The sequence below is a fragment of the Heliangelus exortis genome, chromosome 1 (genome assembly GCF_036169615.1).
Source record: "Heliangelus exortis chromosome 1, bHelExo1.hap1, whole genome shotgun sequence".
Taxonomy (NCBI): Eukaryota; Metazoa; Chordata; class Aves; order Apodiformes; family Trochilidae; genus Heliangelus; species Heliangelus exortis.
The window spans coordinates 156,500,826-156,515,920 of record NC_092422.1 but is presented as its reverse complement, the minus strand read 5'-3'; the positions used below and the strand labels follow the sequence as shown (position 1 = coordinate 156,515,920).

Below are 15,095 nucleotides of genomic sequence, written 5' to 3'. Positions count from 1 at the left end.
TCACTATGCTAGAACACACATCATTGTTCTCATTTGCTGATTATAATGACCTGTCAAATATGGGATGACAAAATTTTTCACTGAAATTACTTTCTTTCTTTAAATTAGCTTTCTTTCATTGATCTCAAACACAAACATTATATATGTTTCTCTCATTGCTTTATTTATAAGGAACACTAGCATACATGTTAGCTTCAAGTAGGAAATTAGGTAAATTACTCGGTTTTTGGAACTATGCCTTAACACCCACTTCTGTGGAGTTCTCTTTAAAAGAGAACTGTACCTACTATATGCTAAAGTTCTGACCTGGCATCCAGAAAGAGATAATGAATGAGTTCAGAAAACATAAAAATTCCACATTTGCCTATGAAACCTAATTTTGTATTTATTTAAAACTGTTACCATTTAGAAATCTTCTAAGCTAGTCTTATTTTGAATGTTGATTGTCTGATTTTATATTGCTTATCATTCCTCTGCCTAGGTTCCCAGAATTACAGTAACTTATTACTCAGAAGATTTAATTTTATTTTGGCTCATCAGCAATATAATTTTCTAAATGAAATTCTCATCCATACAATTAACTGTTCATTTTTTCAACTCAAAAAATAAACACAAGCTAATAATATTGCTCTGTTTTCACCTTAAGCTATCACATTACTATATATCCAATACATTTCAGATTTAAAATGTAATACTCTTAGATTTTGAAATAGACTGAACAATTGTCAAGGCTAAATGCATTACTGTAATTCTACATACAATCTTGCCTGAATGTATAAAACTTCATCATATTTGGATTAAATATTTAAATGGATACTTTTTTCTTAAGTAAAAACAAATCCTTTGCCTGAAAAATATTCTGTTTTGGCTCAATATTACAAGTATCCACCTCAAAATACCTGCAGAAGTAGCCAATGAATTTAAGTAATCACCTTTAGAGAAGGAAATTTTAAAGAATTACCTAAAAGCCACAAAACTGATTCCTCACTCTAAAAAACTTGTCTTAATCCCTGGGAGTATTTCAAAATCTGCCGAAAATCACAAGTATACATTGATAAAAGGCAAATTACAAGTCCCAAAACAATAAGACTTATTGTAGGGCAAAATAGCTAAATATACAGGTTATGAGAGGAAACTATCAAATATAGACATGCCAATGGCAGTAAATTAGGGTTGAGGGGATTTGATTCTGTATTTCAGTCTGCAATTTGGGCATTTCACCTGACTAAGCTCTTGAATCTATTAAAATATTATTTACTGAGAAGATTAGGCAAATACTGAAACATCGAGTTTGTTTACATTTTTAACTAAATAACATTATTTTTCTTCACCCTCATACTCATTTCCCAGTCTTCATCTGAACAAGCCCCACTTGCCTATGACACGTCTTTTATTCTAAACCAATTTCACCAGAAATTGTGTAGAAATGCACAGACTTTGTCCAATTTGACCATTCATGCATTTTGGAGGGCACAATACAACCCATCTGATTTGGTGCATTTTCTCCAATACCAAAATTCTATCAGAGCGTGCCAAAGCCTAATACTGAGCAGAGGATTAGTTTAGTAGGTAGTTCAAGTAGCTTTCACATAAGCATTCCAAATCTGTGTTGGTCACCAGCAGAGCTAGTCTGTGGGTTGACAAAGTACAGCACAGGTGAACTGACTCTGGGTGGAGGGGAACAGCACACTGTACCCCTTCAATAGTCAGCAGCAGAGGCATCAGCTCCCCTGCTCTGAGTTTAGCAGGAGCCAGGAGCTGCTGCTTCATACACAGGCAAGTTAATAACGGTGAGATAGTTCAGAGCATCTTCCCTTTTTTGTGCAGCAGCACCCCTCGGCTGCAGATGAATTTCCATTGCCAATATTATTGTCTGATTTCAAACACACTAACAACTCTTGAAAGGTTGCTGATCTCTATGTCAATACACAAGAACAGAACATAAAGTAGCCAATCTATTCCTGTAGTTCGAGATGAATGAAATGCCAAAGTACCAGCACACAAATATATAAGATGGAATGTAGAACACAGTTTACATGTAAATATATTCATAGTGATACTATGCCTGAGATCAGTATATCTTTTTTCTATTAAGGCCTGGAGTTAAACTATAAAATCAATCAAGTAAACCCTTAACAGCTACTTTTTTTTTCTCTCAGACACAAAGCTTGGAAAATGAAGCATACTATCCTGTTAACTTTTTGTTTCCACTTTTCACTCCTCTAGCTGCATCCATTCCTTTTAAAATGCTTCATCTCAGCCAACAAATGTCCAGGGACAGAGTTACTACTTTGTTCTGTTTGTTTTCCCTGGTATCATCTCCCAGAACTGATAGAAGGAAAAAATACTCAGCAGTTGTTTGTGCCCCTCAACCCTCCTATCCACAAACTCATATCCACAAAGAGCTCCTCTACACAGTCCACAAGAAACGGAGACAAAGGGAACTAAAATCTTTCCCTCAACAAAAAAGAGAGGAAAGATAGTATGGGGCAAGTCTCAGACATACAGTGCTAAGGGAGTGTCTCAGATTCATCAGCTCTGGCTAGCCTAAAATGGATCCCACTGATTAGCAAAACACCCAGTCCCACTGTGCCTTTTCCATCACAGGGATGTTTCAAATCACTGTTCTCCCTGAAGCTGAAGAGGCTACTCAGAAGCAAGATTCAGGAGACCTCCACGCACGGGAGTCCATGGCAGCTAGGATAGCTCAGGTGGAAACTATCACACTGCAATACACAGCATATGCTGTGCCAAGTGACAGGAATAATTGGTCAGTCACTGGGTTGGCTGCCTCTGGACTGTGACTTGGAGCTGTATGCACTGCATATCAGCTGATTCACTGGCTGCTTGAAAAACTCATGGAAATTTTATTTGGACCGAGCACAGATTTTCATGTGACGCAAAGAATGATAAACCAAAGCCTAACAGCTCAGGGGTGAAAAGTAAAGGGGAATCAAAATTAAAAAATACTTAGGAGGAAAATAGTGAAATTAATCCACTGTCCATGTTGGGGTTTTCTTTTCCCTTCTGTCTTACTTAATCAAGTACTTTTTTTTGGTGTTGACAAATCTGAAGTTTCTGTTGGAAGGTGTTGAAGCTGACAGGTTTTGGTGAGATTTCTTGTTCTGGTTCTTGTTCAAGGTACTAAATTTTTAACTACTGGCAGTAGTTGAGTGTCAATTCATCCCACCACTGCTGCTGCAATAGACAAGGTATCTTCAACTTTCCCAAAAACTGCTCACTCTAGGGACAAAGCATTGAGGGTCAAAAAGGAGATCCACTCAGACGAACAATACTATGAAGCTCCTAGAAATGTTGTTTACTACCAAAGAATAAGAATAAAGGGTGTCTCAAAAAGCTGAGATATTCCTAATATTACTACTTACTATTATTACTATTATATGAGTGTCCACAGACGAAGTGAAACCCAACAGTGAAGTATGCTGGGCAGTGTACAGCCATGCAGCAACCAAGTCTCTGCTCCAAACAGCTTAGTCTGTCAACAAAGGATACGGAAGAAAAATATAGCAACACATTAAAATGATCAGTGCGATGGCAGAGGGTTATGTTCATTCCATTTTATTTTATGGAGAAGGAAGAAGAAAGTTGAGTGTCACAAAAGACAAAAGCAGTAAGAAGATGGTGTGAGAAGTAAAAAGGTGATAAGAAATAAAGTGGCATGCAGGATGTTTCAGCTATAAAGTACATTGAGGTAAGTGATGTGACTGCGAGACCTGGCAAAGAAGGAGCTTGAGCAAAACAGCCAATTAGGAAAAGGCAAAGAAAAAGTAGCCGAAAATATCAGTAACCATCAGTCTCCTTCATGTGCTGCTTCTACAGCTGCTCTGCTGGCTTCAGTCTTTGGTTGAATGGCAAGACCCCCACCTGCCATAAGGGAAGCTGAACTGGCTGTATGGTGAGGAACCGAATTTAAAAGATTATGAAGCCAGACCGCATAAAATATACCTTTCAAAAAAGTGATACATGCTAAATATAGCAATCTTGGTTTTAGCAGAAATGTGTCAGTTAAAACTGTATAGAAAGTAAGGACAAATACTTGCAATTTAAATCTATTACACATACAAATTACACCTCTCAATCTGTGCAGAAAAGACAGGTCCTTATAGCAGTAATATTCATAGGGCTCTCCATAGTCACACACAATACAGCACATTTAAATGACATTATGAACCCAATCTTATTCCCATGGTAAATAACGACATTTTGAATAGTGACTGAAAACACTAAACATTTTGTATTTAGGATAGTGTAATGGATCCCAAATCAGCTATGAATGCAAGTTAACTACATATATACTATGATGATCTGCTAATTCTAATACAACTTCCACTGTCATCTCAAATCACAGCAAAACTGTCACAATTGTTGACAGTTTCAACAATGAGGTCAAGCAGTGAGCGGTCACAAAGAATTAACTGCTTAACCCTCCTGAGGTGGCCACTGCAGCAGTAGGTGAATAGCCATTACCATAACAGCTCTGTTACTTTTTGCAATGGATCTTATACTCAACTCTCAAAGTCTGCAACCTTCCCTAAGCATTACATTCAAGCTATCTTATTTGTAATAACATTAGCTTGAAAGAAGACTTCCTAATAACAAGTCAAAGCACAACGGTTCAGTGATCTTAAAGGATCCTCTTAAATTATCATTGCTTATATTTACATATATTTGCAAAACATCCAGAACAGAAAGAGAACCATGCATTTAAGTTAGAAATAACAATTAGAGACCACTTTGCTCTCAGACACTCTCACACAGACCCAGTTCACCTTTGCAGTGTTCACAGAATCCAAGCATTCGTACTGGTCGTTCAAATTAATGATGATGAAAACTGCTTTAATGAGCAAAAAGATTAAAATTCTCAGTTATAGAAGTATTTTTTAATTTACTATTTGATATTACTTCCATGAGTCTGAAAAAACAAGCTGCCTGGATTTCCCAGGAATTTGAGTCTCCTTCCTTGAAATTCAGCAGCAGAACTCTAGATGACTTTAAAACCAGTAACCTTTTAACACACCTTGCATGTTCTACTAGATAGAAGAGCCTGCTCCTGTGTAACTACTCAGGTGAGGAGGACTCCACCTCAGACAGGCAATCTGATCATATTCAGCTCCTAAAAGGCCATAATCTGGACCTTATTTTTTTTAATTCTGAGTAATAAATTCAGAAAATAAATGTGCTCACAAGCGGAACTATATTATATGAGCCATTAAGTAAAGAAGAAACAGCAGTATTAGAATTGACTATGTACAAGAACTCCAGTCAATTTTACGTTCCTGCAATAAGCACACAGCATTAAACAAAAAACATGACCTGTTTAAACAAAGATCAGAGCACCAGCTTTATCTTTGCGTTCTCTCATGTTTACACCACAAACTAGTACTAAAAAAAGTATCTTATTAATACCAGCTCAATGCGTTTTTATTCAGGGCATGAGGGGTTTGCTCTTGTCTACCAAGAAGATCCACGTATCTCTAAAATTGGTGTTTTTCTTCACACAAACATGTACAGGTATTCTCCGTGGTTACTCTGCTTTAAATTAGACAGAAAAAGAGCCGGGAGAAAAGAGACAGGGGGAATAAAGTACAAGCAGGAAATTTAGAGATCTTTCTGTCTCAAGTAGCTTGAAACAATGAAATAAACCAGAAGAGCCAAGCTAAAACTGTTTAAACATATGGCTAAAAGCTCTTGATAAATAATTAATATCCATCAATACATGCATGTATCATGGATAGGAGAGCCATTACATTCAATAGTTTCAAAAAAATATGTATGTAAAATAAAAATTAACCCCCCCTACCTGTGTAGTACACTACAAGAAAATTTACAGTGCCTGGCATCATAAAACTGTTCATTACAAACGGGTGCAACACAGATTACCATAATATAATGACTCCTTAATTGGTATTCTCAAAAGATACACTGTTTTTCAGTAGTCAGATTTCAGACATGCACATTTAAAACGCTGCCTTGTATTTTAAGTATCTCCTGCTATTATATATATGAAAAGCTGAGAGTTCACTTCCTCAGGAGCCCATCACAAAGTTTAATATCTGACTAGTTGTCAGTTTATGCAGAATATCCAAAGATCCTTTACATTACTCTGAATTACCTATTAAATTTATTAAGCCTTAACTGAAATTGAAATGGCTATCAATACCGTACATTATCATCAGATCTCGTATGATATTGTCAAGATATAGAATGTGTAAGCAGAAGAAATCTTAACTACTGATCTTCTACCAAAGAGAATAGGATGTTTACTATCTGCCTAGTTTCTCCATGTTTCCCATCTTCATGCTGTTATCCACAAGCAAGTGCATGCATTTAAAAATGCATTCCACACTACCCATCTGAAAGTGCAAAACATAAAATGCAAGCATTAAAAAAGCAATGAATTAAAAGCAATGAAATCACTACCTAAGCATCCCTAATCTTTTTTTTTCTCTTCCATTTCTTTGAGCGTGCTGGATAACAAAAAAGAGCACTAGCTATTACACGAAAATCACCACGAATCCTGAAAAACTTAGCGGATTCTTCCCGGAATAAAACTTTGGCGGTCACTAAAGCCTCTCCTACGACAAAGAAAAGTTCTTCCACTTCTATCACTCCTTCCCTCGGGTATTCGAGGGGAAGCTCTCGGGGAAGTTGCACAAGGGTTCTCCTCCGGAGCTTCCCTCCCGGGAAGCCTCCGGCGGCGGCTGGTGACACCTGAACACAGGGGGCTGGATGAGAGGGGCACGCCGGGGCACCCTGGGGGTGGCCGCTGCCCGCCGGCGGCAGCTCAGCCTCCGCGGGAACTCTGCGAACAAAGTAACTTGCCCGGCTGGCTGGCGGGAGGCGGCTGGACACGCGTGGGGCAGGGGGCTGTTCACCCCGTTGGCGAGAACGCACTCGCAGGACGAGAGAGGCAGGCGCAGGCAGGGCAGGAGCAGCAGCCCTTCCCCGAGAGCACGGTGACAGCCCTTACCTTCCTCACACACCCCCTTCACACGCCCGGCGGCAGGCGAGCGCCGGCAGAGCAGCACGGAGGCAGAGCAAGGGGAGCTGCCAGGATCTCGGCGGCTCTCCCTCCGCCTCTCCCGCTCCTCAGAGAAGCCCTTCCTCCCCCCGCCCCGACCGCCTCACTCTCTCTAGCTTTGGGGCATATATACATATAATTTTATTATTATTTTCTTTTAAGGAGCAGAGCGAAACCACGCCGAAGCTTGCTTGAGAGAAGCAAAACCCTGATGCTCTTGGGTATGGGGAGGTGGGGAGACGGCTGTGAGGGTTTCAGACCCTCGCACAGCAACACAGGCAGACCCATCCCCCCCGTCTCCTCAGTCCCCAGCCGGGGAAGGCAGCGCGGAGGCTTGAACCTCGCTGCCTTGAACCGATCCCGCAGCAGGGAACGGGCCCTGCGCACAACCCCCCCGCCCCGAGCCGAGGGGGGAGAACCCGCCCGGGGCAGCCGCACGCATCCCTCCCCTGCTCCCCATCCCTGTAGGGGCAGGGAAGGGTCAGGGAGAGGGTTCCCCTAAAATACTTACCCTGCCCGCCGGGGCTGCTCTGAAGACGCAGGATTTTGTGCGAGCGATCATCGCCTTCTCCGGGAGCCCAGCCTCCCCTCCCCCTCGCCTCCCCTCCCCCGCCTCCCCCACCTCCTTTGGGGGGCCAGGAATCCCCCACTGCCGGCCCTCTCCTCCTCCCTGCCCGGCCAGGGAGCCCCGCCGGCCGGCCGTGTCCCGCGCCGCCGGAGCGATGAGCTGCCGGGGCTGCAGCCGGGCCGCGGCCGGGGCGGCACGGCAGGGCACTGAGCCCGCGGTGCTCCATGGCCCCCGGTGGGGCCGGGACGTGCTGCCGGCCCGCGCTACGGTGGAGGAGCGGGTTGGCGCCCTCCTGCTTCGGGTGGGGGTCAGCGGGGGGCGGCGTGGGGCCGCCTCCGGCGGGAGGGGGAGGCTGTGCCCCCCGGCCCTCCACCTTAGGGGGGGGCCGCAGGAACCGTCCTGCGGGGCTGCCCTCCCCAAGGCAGAATTGAGGCAGCCCCCTGAGAAGCGTGTGTGTGCAGCGGGGGTAGTCGGTAACTCCGCGCCGGCCTCTCAGGGGGCTTGTCGGGGGAAGGACGGGGGGTCCCAGCCCCCTGTGCCCAGTCTCTCCCGTTCTCCCCTCCGGGGTCAGGGGGAAGTTCGGTGGCGCGGCTCCCGGGACGTCTGCCTGCAGCCAGGCCGCGCCGCGCCGGCCGTTAGGCGGGTTGGCGACCGTTAAACGGGCGGCGCGCTGGGGTCAGGGCCAACTGTCCCCACGCCCGGAGCCCGCGTCCCCGCCGAAATGCTCCTCGTCTCCGGCCATAGCCTTGGGGACAGCGGAGCTGCTGGCCGCCCCTTCAGCACTGCTGAGGGTGGTGCTGGTGGGCGATCGGGACGGCGCCGGGGGGCAGTTGCTGAAGTCCGGTCCAATGTGACTCGTACAGCACTGGGAAAATTTGGGGTGTCGTGAGGGAAGGCCCCTTCCTTGCCAGCGGCTGGTGTATTTCTCAGAGGCACTGAGCATGCACAGCTTTCCTTCTTTTCAAAATCAGGCCATGATAGAATCATAAATATATAATATTACATTCCTATGATATTATGAGTAGAGAGCAGGATAGTTAAATGCATACATCGAGGAGAGGCAAATTACATATAAAGGGCTTTACTGCAGAATTGTGAAGCGATTCTCAAATGAAATATTTTTAAATCCTTCCAAGAATAAATTTAATTCCTGTACGCTTGTTCCCGTATCGCCTACTAGGCAAGGAAGAGTGCTGGATATCTAGCAACAATTAGTGGAGTTACATCTGCTTTTATGTACTTGGTGACTTCATCACTGATCAAACAGTCTTTTTTAAAACCCCGAGTAAGAAAATACCTATTCTGTGACAGAAAATTGAGATTTGGGCGTTTGTTCAGAATGAAACAGACGGCTTCAGGAAATTTTCCTGAGGAAATAAAAGACTGCATCTCAGCCCAGCCCCATAGCCAGTGCGTTGCTGAAGCGAAGGCCAAACTTGAGCACAGGCCTCTGCCCAGGGAGGGAATACCTCAGCTACCCACTGAGCTATTATCTCTGCTCTGTGCAGATGGAGAGGAGGCTGGGCTGTGTTATCAGGAACTGAAAACTGGACCTGAAAACCCTCTGCACAGTTTCTGTTACTGGCAAAACCTGTGTTTATCCTGAAAGTTTGCATTTTGACATGTCAGCGTTTTTACAACAATATAAATGTGCTTGAAAATTTTTTGATCAGCTTAATGGTTAGGACCTATTAGAAGCTGCAGACCATGTTCACAATCAATTCACTTATTCAGATGCATGAGTACAAGCTTAGAAAAGTAATTACAGGCACCTTTTTTTGGAAATCTTGAGGCTGTGTAGTTTCCCCATGGGAAATATGAGTAATAAATTCCTACCAAAAAAAAAGAAAATGTGCTAAGCCTTGCTTCTATTTATTTTTTACTTTAATATTAAAAATTGTTGATTAAATGTTCCAGGTAGAGTAAGGGTTGTTGGATATAAATCATTCATTTTAACTATTATTAAAAGAACAAACTGAAAAATCTGATTTTGGTAGCTTAGTTTTTTTTAGGTTTTCTTTTTATTTCTTTAATATTAGTTGTCTTTCTTAAAGATAAATTTGTTTTCCTTTTTTTTTTTTTTTTTTTTTGCAAACGTGAACATAAATTTGCAACTGATCAGTATTATCAAATCTGGCTATTTTGAATCTTCAGCTAGAAGATGACATTGTATCTATATACATTGAATTGCTTTAGCATTAAAGTCTTTTATTCAGAGTATTAATTTCTCACCCTTAATTGTTACAAAATAGTGATCGGTACATTACGTTTTTAATTATTTATTTGTGATTTGCGTAAAGTTATGTTTGTGTGAAAATTGACATTTGATCAAAATTTACAATAGGCTATTTTATATTGTTCATTAGAACTTCCTTAGATATACTTGATGCATTTCAAAAACATGTTTGCATTTTAAAATATTTTACAAAGCAACTGGAGTAGTGACCTGTAGAATGAGAACTGAATTGAAAGCTTCCAGTAGCCATGTCCTTCACAGTCTTAGAGAAAGTAGATCTTATTATGCTCTCATTCTTAGGTTTAGCTATAAACTGACAGAGGAAAATACACAGTCTTACTTTTTCTACTCTTACGTTTATTTTCCAGCTTTTAGAGTAATAGTTCTTAACTGAACTCCTTGAATGGATTGAAACAAAGAAGACACTCACCCTGCCTGCACAAGGAGCTGCTGCTCTTAAAAGCTGCTTTCCTGAATCAGTTACATCCTTTTCCACCTGCTGAGTGGCTTTAGTCAGTTCAGTGGCATCCCCTTCAAAACTTCAGCAGTAAGCACCTTCTTTGAGTGACTGTCTTAGCTTATGTCAGTGCATGGCTGCAAGTACAAAATCTAAGTCAGCTGCAATATCAAGGATAAACTGATGTGGAAAAAATATCAACAAAATTATTTTATTTTTCAAAATAATGAATTTGAGGTGAAGATATGGAATAATGTTGTCCAGTTATGACAGTACTTGTGATGGCATCTTGATCATATTCATGGGATAATGAAGCAAAGAGCCCCTTGGTTGTACAAAGAGATTGTTGCTTTAAAGTGGAAAAGTTTATGTATCTTACTTTTGAGTTACTAGTTTTGGTGACAGAAAGTGGTCTATGTGAATCTTCACTTACATAGCACCTGAAAAAAATCAATTTCAAGTGACAGGGGAGGAAGTGATCTCCCTTATCTAAAGTGCAATGTAGTTGGAAAAATGAAGTTCACAAGATCACTAGGGAGCACAGACATGGATAATAAATATAAACCTGTGTAAAAGTGCATCAGATTCAGTTGAATTTTTTAACTTAATTTGGCTTGTTGTGATTGCCAATTTTTTATGTGTATTTTAATTTAAATGTGTACTTCAAAATCACCCTCTACAGGGATGGATATGATCTACTTCAGTATTATTTATGATTCTCAAGCAGTGTGATTTTTGCAGATAAGAGTTCATGCAGAGTTCTGTCAGCACAGTGTCACTGCAGAAGAACAGTAGACCACTGCTGAGTGACAGCCTGTAGCTCTGAACTCTGCAATCCATCCTCTCTTAGTGTTATTCAGTTCCCACCCTTGTGCTTCTTTAACATGTTGGACTTCCTGCACATGCACTTCAGAACCAGTCTATACTTATGCACCGAAGTCAATACCTCCTCATCTTGTCTGACTGTTCCTACAATGCTTTCCTGAAGGATCACATTTAAAGCATGTGTGCAAGTAACAACTGATCTATATATTCACTGAAATCTTAGCCAGGACACCTGAATATATAGCATGCAAGTCAGAGTTAGCATACGTGAACCTCAAGGTTCTATGTCCATAAAACCTGGACAAATACCAAAAAATCAACAGGCTGTGCCTGGGCATAATTACCACATGGAGAGAAGCACTTCTGTAGTAACCCTTGTCTATAGCATAGCTTTACCTCTCCATCGTCCAGAGTGAAGAGATCTGTTCTTGGACAGAGAAACTTTCCTGCTAACACAAAAATGTATTACAGGATTCTTACTCTAAATTTTAAATCTTTTCCACAGAAATTTAAAGCTGGGTATGATGCATGACTAATACCCCATTGCAGTTCTTTTAGCGGAGAGGAGGTCTTTAATGTGCGTTGGATTTTTAATCTAGTAAATACACAGCTAGTTATTAACACTAAACACATCAATCAAATCAATCTCATGTAGTCTTCCAGCAAACCTCAGTGATCTTTCAGCTGTGATGAGGTGTTCCCATCCAATCCTTATAAAATATGGAATTGTAGTACTCTGCCTGTGGGGAAAAAGCCTGAAGCCATATAGTAGCATCTAGCTGTTCAACAGTGAGAAAGAGAAATTCCCTATCCACAGCCCTGCACAGTAAAGATTACCTGCCAGCAAACTTTAAATTGCTTGAGCTACTTAGTATCATGATTAAAAGCTTTCTTTATGTACTTGTGTTTAACAAAACATCACAGACAAAAGTCTCACAGTTGCTTGCATCCCAAGCAAATGATTGTACATTGTCCAATTGCAGAGGGTTTTGTTATTCTTAAAGCTATAGTCTAGCAGTACTATAGATACCAGAGAGCCTCTTAATCAGAAAATAATTGATAAGCTGAATTTGGGAATCCCAAAGCTCAAATATATGAACTGTAAAACTGAGTAGATATATGTAGCAGCTACAGAAAAATGACAGGATAAAACCTTAGACAAGACAGCAATGTTTCATCCTGGAGATACCAAAATCAGATTTTGGAATTATATTCAGCTTTTAATTACGACAAATGAGAAATGTAAAAAATCATCCATTGTACAGGCCACAGCAAAACTACACAAGTACTGTAAAATTTCACCTTCGTAAAGACCGATGAAGTTCCCAGTTTCATCTAACTGGAGCTTTTCTTGATTTTTACTTCTGTGTCAGAGGCTGGAGAACTACAAATAACTAAAGCATGAATAGCATTCGCTTATGTTCCTTATAGTAAGATGAAATGTCTGCAATCTCCTAAATTAAAAAGAGAAAATTAAGTAGAGCAAATAAAAAAGAAAACAAAAAGTATTTGTATTGTGAAAGATTTGGAGTTACATATTTAGAGCAACTCTAAAGCTGAGCTTCTTTTCAGTGCTGTAAATTTAAAAATATAATTGAGATGCTATCTTTAGCAGTGAAAGGTGTTGTTTTTATTGTTTGTTTTTTTTTTACCAGTGATAAGTATCCATCAGCTCTGGGGAAAAAGTCCATTTCAATAATCAAGTGGACATATTTGTGATCCTATTTTAAGAATACAGATCCCTTTTATAGACATTAAACCCAGTTTACTAGTGGAAAATTTTCATTTATTATAACTGCTTCATGTAGTGTCTTTCATGTAAACATTATAAAAAGGATTTAGTGTTGGATTTAGAAGTTGAGGGTTTGATTTTTTTTTGCCCTTTGTTCTTGTTTTGTATTTAATTTCTTTGGAGAACTCTTTTTGTCCCCTTTTAGGAAATTTCACATAATCTTTTCCATTCGTCATCAGCCAGGTTGCTGATTACCAGAGTAACTGCCAAGCTTTCAACTCCTTGTCATCAATGGGCTGTGAATGACAGACAGCATTAATGTTGGCAAGCTCCCACTCTCCTTTTCGCCTTTCCCAAATGTAATTAAACTGCACTAATACAGCAAAAGAAAAGCTGCAGCTTTATTTTGCTCGCCCTAATAACATAACAATTAAATCACAGAAGCACAAAATATAGTCAAATAAACCCATCATGACAAGGAAATTCAGAGGTAAGGGAAGTGTGTATCTACCATTTAGAGAAAAACATAAGTAAAGAGTCTTCCTTTACTTTCCTAGCACTACACTGCACTGTTTGACCTTCAGAAAGATGATATGGCCAGCACCTGAGGAACTACTCTGTTACATCCTGGTGAAAGGACTCAAATGTTTTCTGTTGCACCTTTGGTTTCAGTGTAAAAAGAATAACTAACTCCTCCTTCCAATGATCTGTTATCTCCCTGAAAGGGGACAGCTGGAGAAGGAGCAGAAAGGTTGTGGGTCATAACGTGCAATTTGGATGGCATTGCACACCTTATTCACCCTAAAAAGATGGCATTATCCTGATCTTTGAAAAAGTTCTGGACCTTTGATTTAAAGTCTGTAGGGGTTAGAGGATAGCCAAGAGTCAGGGAGAGGGAGAAACAAGAGTCCACAACTCACCTGTGGAAAATCATGGAGGTTTGTAGAAAGCACAGTTACAACTGAACCTTTCTGGGGTAGATAAGTTGTCAGTAGACGAAAATATATGTTTCTCTGGACTAAGGGAATTCAAGAATGGGCACTAACTGGAACACAGAACATAAGGAAAAATGTCTATACTGTGAGGGTAACAGAGCACTGGAACAAGCCGATTGTGGAGTCTCCACCTCTGGAGACGTTCAAAACCTTTCTGGATGTGTTCCTGGGTGAGTTACACTGTAGCAAAGGGGTTTAACTAGATGATCTTCAGAGGTCCCTTCCAACCCCTGCCATTCTGTGATTCTGTGAAGAAGCTGCTGGCAATCAGAAAGTCAATGAAATTTACCCACAAATCTGTCATTCCTTGCAGAAGTGCCCTAGGATGGGAAGCAAGAACTCATAAGGAGGCTGAGAACTGAGTGCCATGAGCTCTGTAAACACATCTCTGAGGCTAGCATACAGGCTGGCATGACAGCCTGTCTCATTTTTCAAGCTATCAATAAAAATAATAGAGTTTGGCTTATAAGAACTACTGTAAACTGACAGTAATGCAAAGAAACAGACTATAACCCAGCTCGCCAGAAACAAGGGGCACCATACTCAGTACAGAAAGCACAGAAGAGCCAGGAGCCTCCCAAACATACAGATGAGCATCAAGAAAGGGAGCCTGATTATTGATCAAGGTAGACACAGCTTCAAACATGACAATTATTAGGCCAGCCTGGCTAAATAGACTCTTAAACAAGTCTGCCTGCTTGTGCAATTTTGGTGACTAATAGTAACTGTTAACTGACAGGTGGTACCTTGTAAATCTAGCCTGTGCCAAATTCTGTGAAGATCTGTTAGTGTGGAGTAATTTACCAGTGTGAAGAAACTGTCCTGTTACACTAAATACTGTTCAGTATTACAGTGGGCTAGAGGAAGAAAACTTTGGCTGAAAGCAACTTTTAGACATGGTTCACAGCAGGATCTCGTGTGTTACAGGTCTACTAGATCTAGAGCAAGGTGATTTTTTATGTTTTGGCAATATGGCTATTGTGTAGTGAGCAACAAAAGAGAAGAAAGAAGTGTGTGTAAAATATAAAATGTAAACCCACTGGAGTAAATCAGTGGTGTGTAGGAGGAACACTAAAAAGATGGAGTTGAAGGTTTCCATTGGATTTATTCTGATATAGCACTGGTCCTTTAAAAAGGTGATAAGTTGAAAAATGGCCAGTAAAACCTATTGGTTTTGTGTCACGATTTTACCCTTGATTCAGAAAAAATTTAGGCTGTTGTGTTCCAAGATGGCTCCAGG

The 15,095-nt window shown here is 41.0% G+C and overlaps 1 protein-coding gene across 1 annotated transcript in view; it reads right to left on the bottom strand.

The window, feature by feature from the left end:
- MPPED1 (metallophosphoesterase domain containing 1) overlaps positions 1–7,666 on the bottom strand; it is a 66,617-nt gene extending 58,951 nt beyond the window's left edge. The window contains exon 1 of the mRNA XM_071733263.1: positions 7,554–7,666. The gene's annotated coding sequence lies outside the window, so the exon portion shown is untranslated. The remainder of the gene's footprint in view (positions 1–7,553) is intronic.
- Between the last annotated feature and the right edge of the window lie 7,429 nt (positions 7,667–15,095).